Source organism: Aquila chrysaetos, chromosome 9 (genome assembly GCF_900496995.4).
Source record: "Aquila chrysaetos chrysaetos chromosome 9, bAquChr1.4, whole genome shotgun sequence".
Classification (NCBI taxonomy): Eukaryota; Metazoa; Chordata; class Aves; order Accipitriformes; family Accipitridae; genus Aquila; species Aquila chrysaetos.
The window spans coordinates 11,840,080-11,853,829 of record NC_044012.1 but is presented as its reverse complement, the minus strand read 5'-3'; positions in this window follow the sequence as shown (position 1 = coordinate 11,853,829).

Genomic DNA, 13,750 nt, shown 5'->3' with positions numbered 1-13,750 from the left:
TCAACCCGCGCGTACTCGCAGATGTCTGGCCGGTCGGGAATAGCCGCCCCGCCGCGTGTGCCTGCGGGACCCAAGGCGCCGCTTCACCGCGGCGGCGGTCACCTGCCGGCAGCGCCCTGTCGCCGGGCGGGCTCGGAGCCGGCGAGCGGGGCGGGCTGCGGCCCGGCTTCGCCGGCGGGACCCGCGGGGCTCGCCCGGTGACAGCGGGACCCGCGGAGCCCGGCCCCGAGCGGCGCTAGGACCCGTCCGGGGATGGCGCCCGGCGGGCAGGGGGCGGAGACCTCGGGGAGGGGGGGGTGCAGCGGAGGCTCCCCCGGCTGCGCTGTGCTCGGGGGTGACCGGCCGGGGGCCGCCCTGCCCGCTTCTGCGCTTGTCGGCGGTCCGTCAAGCCCGGAGGAGCTGCCCTCCCGGGACGGGGACAGCCCGAGCCGGGCCACCTGCGGGCCGGCCGCCCCGCGGCGGTAGCCCGGTGCGGTGCGCTGCCGGCGCCGGCAGCCCCGCGGCTTTCGCCGTACGCACGAAGGGTGGGATAAACGCGCGCGTCTCCCCCCTCGCCCCCCCCCCCCCGCACGAACCAAGCAGGTAAATTTAATTACAGATCTCCCAAAATGCAGACGCAAGCAATCTCGGCCAGTGTCGGGCGCGGACCCACTCCCGGCGTTTACCCGAGCTAAACCCGGGCGCAGGCGGGCCCCGCTCCCGCCGCCCCCGGCGCGCAGCGCGGCGGTAGCCGGGTTACCCGGGCGCCTGCCCGGCCCCGCGGCGGCAGCCTCCGCCGGGACGCTGTTGGCCTTCCCAGCCTCCCTTTCCTGGCGGCTTCGGAGAAGGAGATCGCTGTCCCCGCGCCGCGGGACCGGGGAGAGGAGCCGCACGTCTCGGCCACCGCGCCTCCTCTCCCAGGGCAGCAGGGTACGTATGTTCGTGCAGCCGCAGCCTTCCTCGGAGCCCCGGCTTCGAGCTTCGGCTCGGGAGGGGTGAGGATGCGCGCAGTTTCCTCCTGCTGCCACCCCTCGCGGTCTGCGGAGCAGAGGTATCTGTCCTCCCTTGCCCACCCCCCAGGTGCGCCTTAGGAAGCCCCACGGGCATTCAGCTCTGCTGGTCCAGAAGGTCCCTTTGAAACCGGCGTAGAGAAAGGACAAGTCAAGGCCGTTGGAGCAGGTGCAGGCTTAAAACTGCTACAGGAAGATTTGCAGAGAAAATGATTCAAACATAGCGATGGCTGGAGGAAAAAAAAAAAAGTTGTCTTAGTTCTGGATGTTCTAATAAAGCAGAAACTTGTGACAGTAAATTCCGTGCTCAGAAATGGTTTGACAGATTCCTTGCCATTAAAAATAATCGACAGAAAGTCTTAAATGGGAAACAAAATTACAATGTACCAGGAACCCACGTTTTTGTATCACACAATGCACATGTGGACCTCTGTTTCACGAGCAAAAGCAAGGCCAGCAGAGTCAGTTGGCTTTTGCACTCTAGTATCCTCTCAGGAGAATAGATTCTGTAATTACAGCAGGGAAACATATTAATTTACGAACGACAGAACATAGTTTTCACCGTTCACTATCAACAGAAGAAAAATCAATCCTAAATTCTTTTTATATACAGTCAGTATTTTCTAAAATTATACGTGTTGGCTTCAACGCAGCAGCAGTGCCTTGCAGGGGTGCTTCAGTGGTCCACGGGGAGCTGTAGCACTGTCTAAACAACCAAAACACCAGAAAGAAGTACTCTGAACAAAGTCATGACACAGAGGAAAAGAGCGTTTTGGATGCTTCAGACTGGAGAGTAAAATGTCCCCAACTGCACCCGACTGTCCAAACTCTGCTTGTTCTACTCAAGTGAACCCGTTCCCAGAAAATGGACAAACCCCAAAAGCTGGACTTTTTGCCTGCTGGGAGAAATATCGTCTGGAATAGTAGCTGGTAAGCAGTTTGTACTCAGAGCTTTCGAAAGGCCTGATCCGACTCTGAAGTCAGCAGAAACAGGAATAGGCCATGGACATTTAAAATAAAAGGTCAGTGCTGCATGAAACGCAGAAGCGTATAACTAAGTTTGTTATTTAATAACAATACCTACGCCTCTGTAGTCTTAAAACGCTCTCACATTTTATAATCATTCTGAAATTAAGGCCTAACCACATATTAAAAGAAATTCAAAGTAAATCAGAAAGTTTAGGATCAGATTCCATTCCTAATTACTGTAATTAACGAACAAGTCCCCGCAATTTAAGGACTGGTTTGCTCAGTATTTTTTCTTTTTACATAGACCCCTTTTATCTAAGCTAAGAACTTGCAAATAATCACTTTTTACAAGAAAACATAAATTCCTGTTCAAATTGTTTTAATATGGTATAAAATGAGATTCCCAGACTTAGACAAATAAGACAATTCTTCGTCTTTTTATTGTCCGTCCTTCTTTGAAGGCAAATAAAATGTTTAGAACCTGATCATCCCTCAGACAAGCACAAATGCCTATTTCCACATTCATATCAACAGTGACTGATACCAAATATTTCAGATCTTATGTCAAGAGAAAACTTTTGTTCTCATTGCTTCAGTTACATGTGTCAGGGAGTTAATTTAACTAAAAGAGGAAGGATGTGTGTTGTGTACTATGGATCCCTGAAGCATCGTGGCTGTCAACTCTTGAGGGTGCTATTCTTCCATCTCAAAGCAGATCTCGCTGTCTAGAAGCTAGGGGAGGACAGGAGAAACGCTCCACAATTCAAAACAGCACCAAAAGTCATTTATACAAAGTCAGCTGCGCTGGTTTCTGCTAGCAGGGAAGGAAACTGAATAGAAACCATGATCGTGGAGGAATGTGCATATCCATCTGCTTTATATAAGTGAATTTTGTGACTGCTAAGCATTTTTAACTGCACCGGAACACTGAAGTCTCTTCATTTCACCTGAACTTGGCTCCTGTGCTGTTCTCAGGCCTTTGACTCCCATGGGCTGCAAAACAGGTTACCTGGCTACAGGATCCAGGCTGGCTTTATAGGCTGCATGGGCAGTACAGCGCTCTGCTTTCTGGTCCAACAGCTCGGAAGTATGTACAGAACATGGCATGTGGCAGCCCCGTTAAGAATCAGAGTGCTATTACACTTTTATTTTACTACCTTGTTAAACTAGAGTATTTCATTGCTACTGACAATGCTCCAGAACGTCCTGTCTGCACGCAAAACTTCTTCGGGTGAATGCCAGCGTGGTCCAACCTCTCTTCTCTCCCATCTGCAGAAGGGGTGGGGGGTCAGGGGGGAAGGAGACAGATTTGGCTAGGGCAGGGATGGGCACTGCGGAGCAGAAAGGACAGTACGGCTGTCCCGCAAGTGACAAGGGGACATTATCCTCAGTTGGGCATAGTGCTGTGACCCAAGCACACCAGGGGAGTAGGCAGGGATGGAGCAGCAGTAGTTTCCTATGCGAATAAAGAACTGGCAATCTACCATCTTACTTCTTGTGGTGTAATGAAACACAAACTTCTCCCCTCTCCTGTGTTTTCTGCCCCAGGGAGGGGAAACATGATGCTGCACATAAAAGCTGCCACACATGACAATTTTCAAAGGAAAAGGCTTTATGTGCCAAAGCCTTGGAGGCCAGTAGATCAGTATGCAGCATGGTATGACAAGTCAGCCAGGACCTTCCCTTCAGCTGGGCAAGGCAGCTGGTGACTGATTACCATTTTTGATGTGCAGTTTGGTCTAATGACAGATGATTTAATTACTTATCATTACAGTTTTTCTCCTTTGGAGAAACACTGTTTACAATTCCAAGGTGAACCAACTCAAATCCATGCTATCTTTCTCTTCCCTTTTCATATCATTCCCCTTGTCTTCAGGGTCTCTATGACCATGTCCTCAACCCTTGCTGTCCTTGGGCTCTACTGACTTCTGGCTCCTCTCCTGAGAGCTCGGTCCTTTGCAATTACCAAGCTAGCCGACTGGGAGCATCTTTTCACTTCCATTTGCCTGATTACTGCTCACCTCCATTCAAATGGTGCTCATAACCCAATCTGTTTCCAACTTGTCACCTGTAATCATGTACAATCAGTCTGTGAAGTTGTAAGTAAGTGGTTTATCCATTCACAATTTTTGCATGGTTAATGAGCCATTACGTACATAGTTCCTGTTTTATAGTTAGGACCGTATTTCACTGACCAAATTCATGGTGCCCAGAATATTCCAAATGCTTTTCAGATACAGGATTAAGTACTATTCCAAAGAACACACAGTTGAAATACCACAAAAAAAGGATGTAATAGTATTGCTCCTCACCTCTCACCGTACTGTTTTCTTCTGCAGTATTAGGCCATCACCTTTGCCTCAAGGCTTCCCTGAATCATGTTTACAGTTCTACTGGTATGCATCAATTATCCCTTTGCTCAATATTTGGCCTATCCACAAATCATCCATTTTTCTCTCTAGTCTTTTACCTCAGACTAAACAATAACCTCCCTTCTTTCACACCTGAATTTACTTTCCAATCCTCTGTCTACCTTACAAACTTCAGTGGTTTCTCTCATTATGAATAGCTCAGGATCTTTCATTCATTCATGGTTACATCTCCCTGGGAGGTGAGGCAGTGTTGTCGCTCTCTATTTCACAGCTAGAGAGCTGGGAGATGGAATGACTTGCCAAGGCCATACAAGAAATAAGTAGCAAAGCTGCGAATTTCATCTCTTCTATGACCTGAGCTAATATCACAACCAATGAGTATTCAAAAATTTGACTACTGTTTCCCTACAAATGAAACACTTCATTTTTCATACACTTCCTTGGTATTTTTTTTTAATGGAAAAGCTAAATTAATTTTTATCTTGAAATAAATTTATTTCTGAAGTGAACTGCCAAGACAATATCATTCTTTTCTTTTTGATTTTTGCCATTGTATCCTTAAGGGAGCATATAGGAAATATAGCTTTTTTTTTTTTCTAGACACCAGCCCTAGTCTATTGAATTGAAGACTCTCGTTGATCTGAGTAGGAACTGGTGCAGACCCTTAGCTGGCACACAAATTGTGCAGCAGAATAGTAATAGGGTAGTTATCATACTCCAAACTCAGTTCCCAACTCTGCTTTTAGGGGCAGAGCGTTCTCAAAATACTCTCTGAAAATTATAACTCTTAGAATATGGTTGGCTACTTTTCATGGCATCATCCAAGATGTAATCCAAAAATGGAGATTTAATCTCCTTGTAAATCCAGAAAACTGCAACATATCTTGTACCTGTGTTTGCACACAGGTGACACCAACTTCAGGCATTTAATTTAGATGCTCTCAAATGAGCTATGCAGGGAACTTAGACTCACAAATCTCAATGTCCTGAACTGCACCTAAAACTAGATACCGAAATAACGGGCTCTTGATAGTCTTGTCGTGCATAAAGTCAGCTGGACTGCACACCTGGGTTAGCATCACTATTTAACAAAATCCTGCTAATTACAGCAATAGCATGTCCTCACTTGTATGAGTAATTCACCCTGATACCCAAAGCGTATTATGACTATCAGCTCCTCCTAAAAATACTAATTTGCAATACTAGCTAAAGTAGCAGCTAAGGCTGAACACGTATATTGGTAACTGTTCCAGAGCACACCTATGTCAACACTATCATGTAACACTGAATCACACAAGAAGATGTTTGTCTATTATACATGTATTCTGACTTTGCATTAATCCTTTGAAAATATTCATGTAGTCATCCTGTAACATTATTCACACTTGTTTTAATGCAAAAGACAGTTTATTGGGGTAAGCATAACCTTGGCAATGTGTATAGTCAATCCCAATTCATCCAGTTTTCAGAAGGTACATTTACAAAGATGGGCTAATACATTTTGAGAAGGCTACTTAAGTAATGAGGAACCTTGCCACTGACATAGATATTACTTTTTGCTGACCTCAAAAGACTTTCAAAAAGAAGATGCTACAGCATGGCTCAGGCTTCATCACTCTTTCTAAGTAGTTCTTGTTTGCACTATGGACATTATTCTGGGAGTGTCTGCAAAAATAAAATAAAAATATTTATATTATGGAAGTACCAAAATATGTTAGGCACTTTCCAAAAGTATAGAAAGACACCCTTTGCTACACAAAGAATTTACAATCAGAAGAATGAGATATGAAAAGTGAGAGCGATGGGACTGGAAAGGAAGACCAGCTTGTAAGAATAGAGTCATGCCATTTCTTAATGATGTATTTTAGTACATGACACATCCTGACATGGACTAAGTTCTATGTTCTCATCTTCTCTAAATCAACTTTACTCCTCTTTAGGGGAGATTGTTACGAGGATCAAAATTAAACTAAAGAGTAAAAATGTGGTAAAAATTTACATTCTGTAGTATAGTGCAAATATGAAAGCCTCATGCTGTTGTTCCACAGATGAACACATTGCTGAAACCATGGCAGGCTTCAGCAGGATGAGAACTGCATGAGGCCTCTCAGAGAACTCAAGGATCTGGTGGGCTTTTTACACTTCTCTTACATCAGAGCTATTGTGAGATTCACAAGTCAGACAATGGGATAGCCTCACTAGCCAGTAGCTCATAGTTTTTGATTCCCAGCCTGCAAATATTCGATGCTCAAGGTATCTATGGAATTAAGGACTAAGACCTGGAAATATGAAGATAATACACCTTCGGTGCAACCCATCTTTTATTAATGTCATAAAACATTTGACTTCAGTGGCAGAAAGGTTTGGGGCCACACTTGACTCATATTTTAAAATGTCAGGGTTTATAAGTATTGACTCTATATTCAGAGAAAGCACTTTTACTGCTCAGTGTGGATGCCATCTTGTATCTGAAAATTTGACCTCCCTGTTGAGCTAAACTCAGCTTTCTCTAATTATCCCACTGCCAGCCCAGGGATTACTGGCATGAGTAATCTAAGCAGGAGTTGGCCTACTAAATGAAAAATGTCAAAGGCAGCGAGAGGGAAGGGAGTCACAAGGAAACTCTGCAATGTTCTTGGAGTCACTCGGTGACATCTCCAATGAATCCAAACCGTGATCAAATCAACTGCCAGCACCGGGGAAGAACAGACGCACAGAGGAAGGAAGCAAGTCAGAGGCAATCTCAGCTTGAAAATGATCAGAGTTTTGTTATTAATTTCAAGCTAATCGTAGTGATACTTCCGGCATCAGAATCTCCCTGACTCTCTTAAGAATAACCACTGCACAAAGATGAGACTTAACAGGCAGCTTACACTTACGAGCTGGCATACAGTGCTGAAGTTCCCACCTGCAGCATGTTGACCCCGCCGCAGAGCGATTTCACCCCAAGACTGACCATGCAGCAGGCTGATGGGGCAGCACCGTCTCTCCTGCAACCACCTGCGGGTGACATGAGATATGGCCCTTCATTGCATGCAGGGATTCCAAAGGTCACTCAAAAACATCCAGAGAAAGGACTTGGCACTCCTGCCTGCTGAAATAACACCTGGTCTGCCTTCTAAGCCTTCACAGAAAGAGAAGTTGCACACAGTAACATTCAGCATGCCAGTCCTGTTCATAAAAAATAAGGAGACATGACTCACCACTGCATAAGTTCCGCAAGACTTTCATATTTACATTTTTCTGTTCAAACTGGAATCTTATGCTTTAGGTAAAACAAGTCTTAATCTTGAGTGCAATAAGAGTTAATCACAAACCAGGTGAGTCTAACGATCAGTAGGTTTTTCCTGAAAGGATCACAGTCCCATAAAAATCTAGGAACTAAAGTTGGGGGGTTACAAGGACATTTAAAACTTTTGGAGGAAAACAGGTCTGGCTACCTCAAATTATGAAGCTTGGAACAAACCATTCCTTCTGCTTAGTTTTTAAAGGCAGCTGACAGCTGAGCTACAGAGTGCTTTAAATAAATACTATCAGAATTCGTATGAATAAAATCAGAAAACTTCTTTTGATGGAAGCCATCATATTTTTAATTCATTTTATGGAAGCATAAAAATGATATTTTGTTTGCAGTAATATTTCAGCAAGTAAAAAGCCAGTGACAGTGCAAGGCAGTTTGCAAGATGTTTTGGTATCTAAATCCTCATAAAGCAATGCTGAAAAGGCACTGCCCTTCAGCTAGGAGGTAGCAAGAATGTCATGTGACTTACATGGCCATACAGTTAATAGTGGAGCTAAGTATAATCAAAGCTAATCATTCAGCAAGAGCTCTGGGCTGAGAGGTTTCTAATTCCAAACAAAAAGTGCTTGCAAACTACTTGTGTTTCTAAGTAAAAAATGAACCAGCGATGAATTGGGTTCCCATACTGCACAAATGTCTATTTTTTTCTTTCTACTGCTGTAATTAAAGATAGGAAATGGATTAAGTTTATGGAGTCTAAATTATTCACTTCTTTGAATAATTCTTTCAGGCCTAAGCAATTAAACTAGATGCTAATTTTATGCAAGTTACATGTCATACATTAATGTGAGCATACATCCTACATTCCTTAACAAACCCCAACATTCTATTTATTAATGGAGAATATGAGCAGTACAAACTGCTCAAATTTATGACATAAATGTGGTAAATATAAAGCAAAATTTAACATGGCAAAGTAAAATTTAATTTTAGAAAAATAACTCCTATATTCTTTAAAAGCAGGCAAAACCTCCAGATTTTTAATTACATGAGTTGCACGGTTCTAAAAAGAATTCAAGCAACAAGTTTTAGTGTTGGGCGCTACAGTACTGGATTTTATTTTACTAAAATAAATACTTTTAAAAGGAAGATGATGATTTAAAAATGTGCATGCCACAGAACCCATAGCATGGGGAGGATGAACCCGTGCTGGTTGTCTACAATCTGACACTCAGCTGCCAAGAGGACAGAAAAGTGTAACTCAGCACAGAACCCTGCTGCTCCCTGTCAGAGAAACAATTGCTGACAGTTACCACAGCCAACACAGCTGGTATTTAGGTTGGATAAGGCAGTACAGTTGATAGCGGGTCAGTATTTTCTATTAAAAAGGGGCTATTCCATACGAGCATGAATGTTCGTATGGGTTTAGAAAGGCTTAGTAGATGGAAGTATTTATATAACTAAGTGCAGGGCTTATGGATCATTTACATTTAACTTAAGTCGTCAACAGATCATTTGCATCTATGGTAGGCTCTAGACCACATGCGAATGACTTTTCTCCTTTATTAATAAACTGAAATAAACATCACTTACCCAGCTCAGGATGTCATTGATAAAAGTTTGAGGCTCCCATTTCCTTCTCTTTCATGGAAGTGCAAGACACTATGGGTCTCCTAACTATAGCTGCCCCTTGTACATAGCTGTGCAAGCTCAGCTGCTGATTCCACTGGATATGCAAAAATTGGTGCCTGTATTTTATGGAAGACAATCAAACCCTAAATATCTGTGTCCCTATTATGAGAAAAGGCTAAATGTTCAAACTGTGGGAAATGCTGCAGGTAGAGAGCTCAGATCTTCTGACACATCAACTGCAAACTCAGTCTTCAGGAAGCCAGACTTTGTCTCAGTGCCCCTTGTCTATTTGCTTCAGTGGGCTCAGAGCTATTCAGTCAAATCTCCCTCGCAGCACTGAGATACTTCTAAGTCCTAGGATCTACATATTTTGGTCAGGACTAAAAAAATTCCATCTGGTGGTAGAGTATCAGAACACGTGACGTATCAAATTTAAGCCTACTGAAAATCTTTCCAGAAATGTATTTAAAACCAGAAAGAAAGTAAAAGCATGCACGCTCTTCAGTTTTCCCATAGCTCAGCTACCAGTGCTGCTATAGCATGAAGTATCCGAGAGCTGTCTGTGAACTCTCACTAAACCTACAGCCACAGGTAGCATGCCTTCACATGATGAAAGCCAACAACATATAGACTGTTTCAGAATACACTGCAGTATTCTCTCCTGATGCCATATACTAGAGTTGAATAAATGTCCCTACATTAAGACAGTGTTCACACAAATTAAGTATTTTGTTATAAACTTTTTGTGCTTAAGGCATTGGCATTTGTGCCCAAGGTTTTCCAGTTATTTATGGCACCAGCGAAGCACAACATCCCACGTTAGCTTGTTAGCAGTAAGGCAGTCTCTCATAGCTGGAGTTCTCTGGGACTGGCTGCCTATGTGCATATTCCTGCTAGGACTACACATACACCTGTGTGCACTCATCCTGTCTTCATTTTGTTCATAGGAAGGAGAAGACCAGCACAAGCATTACACCCCCCAGTTTTGTCCCACTTGCTGAGTCCCTTAATGTCAAAGGGCTTTACACAAGAGGAAAAGGAGGACGTGAGGTGAAAGTACACATAAACAACGTACCTCGAAGAATTTCATTTCCTGGTAAGCAAAGTCCTTTTCTCCAACTGCCAAACCACATTACCACTGGGACTGTGGGTGACTTCAAAGCAATGCCTGTACTCCCTGGAGGAGGGCCTCAAAAACCTGGACAAACGATTGTGACTTTTACCACATTCATTGTGCGCTTTGAAGTTTTCTACAATTGTGTACGCCTTGCTAAAGTCCTCTTTGGAATGTGTATCTTCAGCAAATATTGGGTATGCAGAGAAACAGTGTTCAGGGAAGCCACCGCGCTTTAGTAGAGTAAGTAAGTCTCAGTCTCTGCCAAGTGGCTGCTGGAATTGTATTGATTGCCAGTGCACATGCAGCACTGGGAGTCTACAGGAACAGGTTCAATATATTTTGAAGTGTTTTGTGCTCCCATCAACTTTTCCTTTGCATGTTACTCTTTTTTGTCCCATATTTTTGCAGACAGGCTGTTCCCGTCTAAGTCACCAACATCAACTTTGTTGTAATATTGCTGATCCTGAATTCTTTCCTCAGGCAAAATTCCTGATAATTTCAGTTGGTGTCTTAATTGTGTAAGAACTTCTGACCAAATAAATCATGCCTGATGCAGGAAAACCTCAAACGATGGCTAAACAACTCAGCACAAGGACAGTTTTCTCTGTACAGAGATTTGCTGAGTTGGTTTTTAAGGCCAGTGAGGTGCAGAAACATGACTTCAAAGGACATACTAGTGATGGAGGGAGCATAAAGCTTCTCCTGACTATCGGAGGGAAATCTGATCTAGTTACTGATGAGAGAAGAGAAAATCAGATGAACCCTTCTCCAGTGACACTGTTGTCCCTGGGACATGCTACAAAAGTGGCTTTTTCTACAAATTTGCCTGCAGTGTTTACATTCAATAGAAACCTAACACTAGATTCTCTGGTTAGTATGTTAGAAGGTATTCAGAGCCAAAGAGCAGAGCTGTGCCCCACTCTTTCTTTGGAATCTGCTTCCATTTCAGGAGGCAGAAAAACCAGTTAACTCACCAAATGCAGAGAATCAACTTTCTGGAAGGAGGATGGCACTGCTGAGATAAGTACTTCCCTTCTGCTAGGGACAAGAGATAGACTCTACTTGCCTGAAAAAAAGTATTACTGTCACTGATTATCTAGCACAAAATTCTCCTAGATGTTAGTAGCAGGAGGTCAATGACAGACACGCTGTAATCGCCAATACGCTTTCTCAAATTGTCCTCCCACATATTTTGTATGATCCAGGCATAACTAACTCATTTTCTGTTCACTTCTATGAACTGAAGTGAGGCAGAGTAAACAATCAGGTGGACTATCCCCTGCCAGGTGACAAGCTCTCAGTTTCTTTTTTCAAGTGGCTGTTTGTTGAGCTTTTTATTGTATTTCAGAGATCATATAGGTTGCAGGGAATAATAAAGCCATTGATAAGAAAGAAGTTTATGTCCTCATTCTCCCAACACCATGAGACTGAAGAAGAAACAGAGCTATGCCTCTCCAATTTCACTGCTTTTCTGGAAGGATGTCATGGTTTAACCCTAGCTGGCAACTAAGGACAAAGGGTATTTATTTTAGGCTGCTTTTCTGAAGAACCATTTTGAAGCCTGGATAAAATTCGTGCCTAAAACTATTTACTCTTCCTGATATCCTGTGAATAAGGTAAAGTTCTTCACTAGAGTATACCCCATGACAAATAATACCCTAGTAATTATGGGTGGGGATTTTCATGCGGTGACTGATGATGCCTTGGAAAAGAGCCATGGCACTGTGCATTCAGAAGCTAAGCTATCTAAATCCCTGCAGACCTCATTTATGCTTTTGGGAATATAGGACAGGTGTGGCAGTTACTAAACCTGGATACTTGAGAATTCACCTCTTATTCCCAGGTGTGGGCCATTAATTCTCGCTCAGACTTGTTCAGTTCTAACAAGTCTCTTTTGAACCAGATTTTATATGTGCACATATACACACACGATACATAGCATTTTCTTTTCAATCCATTTATCTACTTTGTTTTTACTCATCTTTAGCTATGCAGCCTCACCTTACCTAACATTTTACATACACATGGCAGCAAACCCCAATATTGATCCGTGGCAGTCTACAAATCCCTGTCACATTCTGTGGATACCAGAAGACTCGCAATTTGCATTGTTTAGTACAATTACTGAAGAAGTTCAGGTAAAACTCAAGCCAAGCCCCAGTACAATTCACAACAATGGCTATACCAATTTTAATTGGATCACTAGACATAAGAGCAAAGCCAGAGAACACTCAAACACAAACATAGGTTGATAAAAACTGTAAAATCCTATAAAGAACTTAAAGGAACATGGCACTCCTCCTTTTTGTTAGATGCTCTTCCAGAAATCCAAACACTTTGGGGTAATGTGACACACCTAGAGCCTCCTCTCAGACCAGGCATTCTTCAGGGACACATTTGATAAAAATAAAAAACCTGAAATACCTACAAGAAAGCTTCTAATTCCATATTCTGATGTTTCTATAGAAGGTCACAGATAGTAACCCCAGCTGCTTCACTCACTTCGAAGGGACTTGTGGCTACTGAACACTAATGCGTATCTGGTCATCTTTATTTACTTAAAATACATTGGTCATCTTCCAAGCCATCCTCTGGAGTACTGTTAAGAGGGGATGATATATGTTAAATTTTGAAAAAAGCACACATTTTTTCTGACAATATTTTTATGTGCAGAGAATTGTCACAAGACGACAAAGGACTACTTGGGGTAATGAGATGGTCTTCTACCTCCAAAACCCTCAAGAGGCCACTGCTGTAGTGGCACACTTCTCAGATCAAAGTAGCACCTTGTGAAATGAAACATCGGTATTGGAGAACCTGAGCTGGTTTGGCTTGAAGCACAAATTCCTGACAGCAGGAGGGATAAGCATAGGCTGGGTAAGAGTTTCACTAAAAAATAAATTTATCATCAACAAGTATTTTGTAGCTATGAAAGAGAAGCATCTGATATGTGACTGTTAAAGAACCCAGCTTACTAACCAGAATAATGTAAAAAAAAGTGAAACTTGCAAAAATAGGCACACCTTTACCTATGCAGCTGGCTAATTCTAAAAGTGCTAGCTAAAAGTTTCTGATTAAAAAGTTTAAATTCCTGATAATGGCACGAAATGAAAATACGGCAATTAAGGCACTAAATCTCAGGGTAAAACTAATGCAGATTCTACTTAGATGAAATCAGTCCGTCAGGCATGAAGTACCAATCCCCCACTTAAAAATGTAGAGGAAATGGGAACAGCTGTAGCTGGAGAGAAGTGTGGCTTGTAACACCTATTAAAGTGACAGCTTTTTTTGGGGGGGGTTCTCAGACATTGTAAGATTTCTGTGTTAGCCTGATTCATTTTGCTATCACCCAATAGCCTGCTGAAGATGTAGGGAACAGCTGTCTATTTTTTTTTTTCTTCTTCTTCCATTTGAGAAACATACCCTTTAT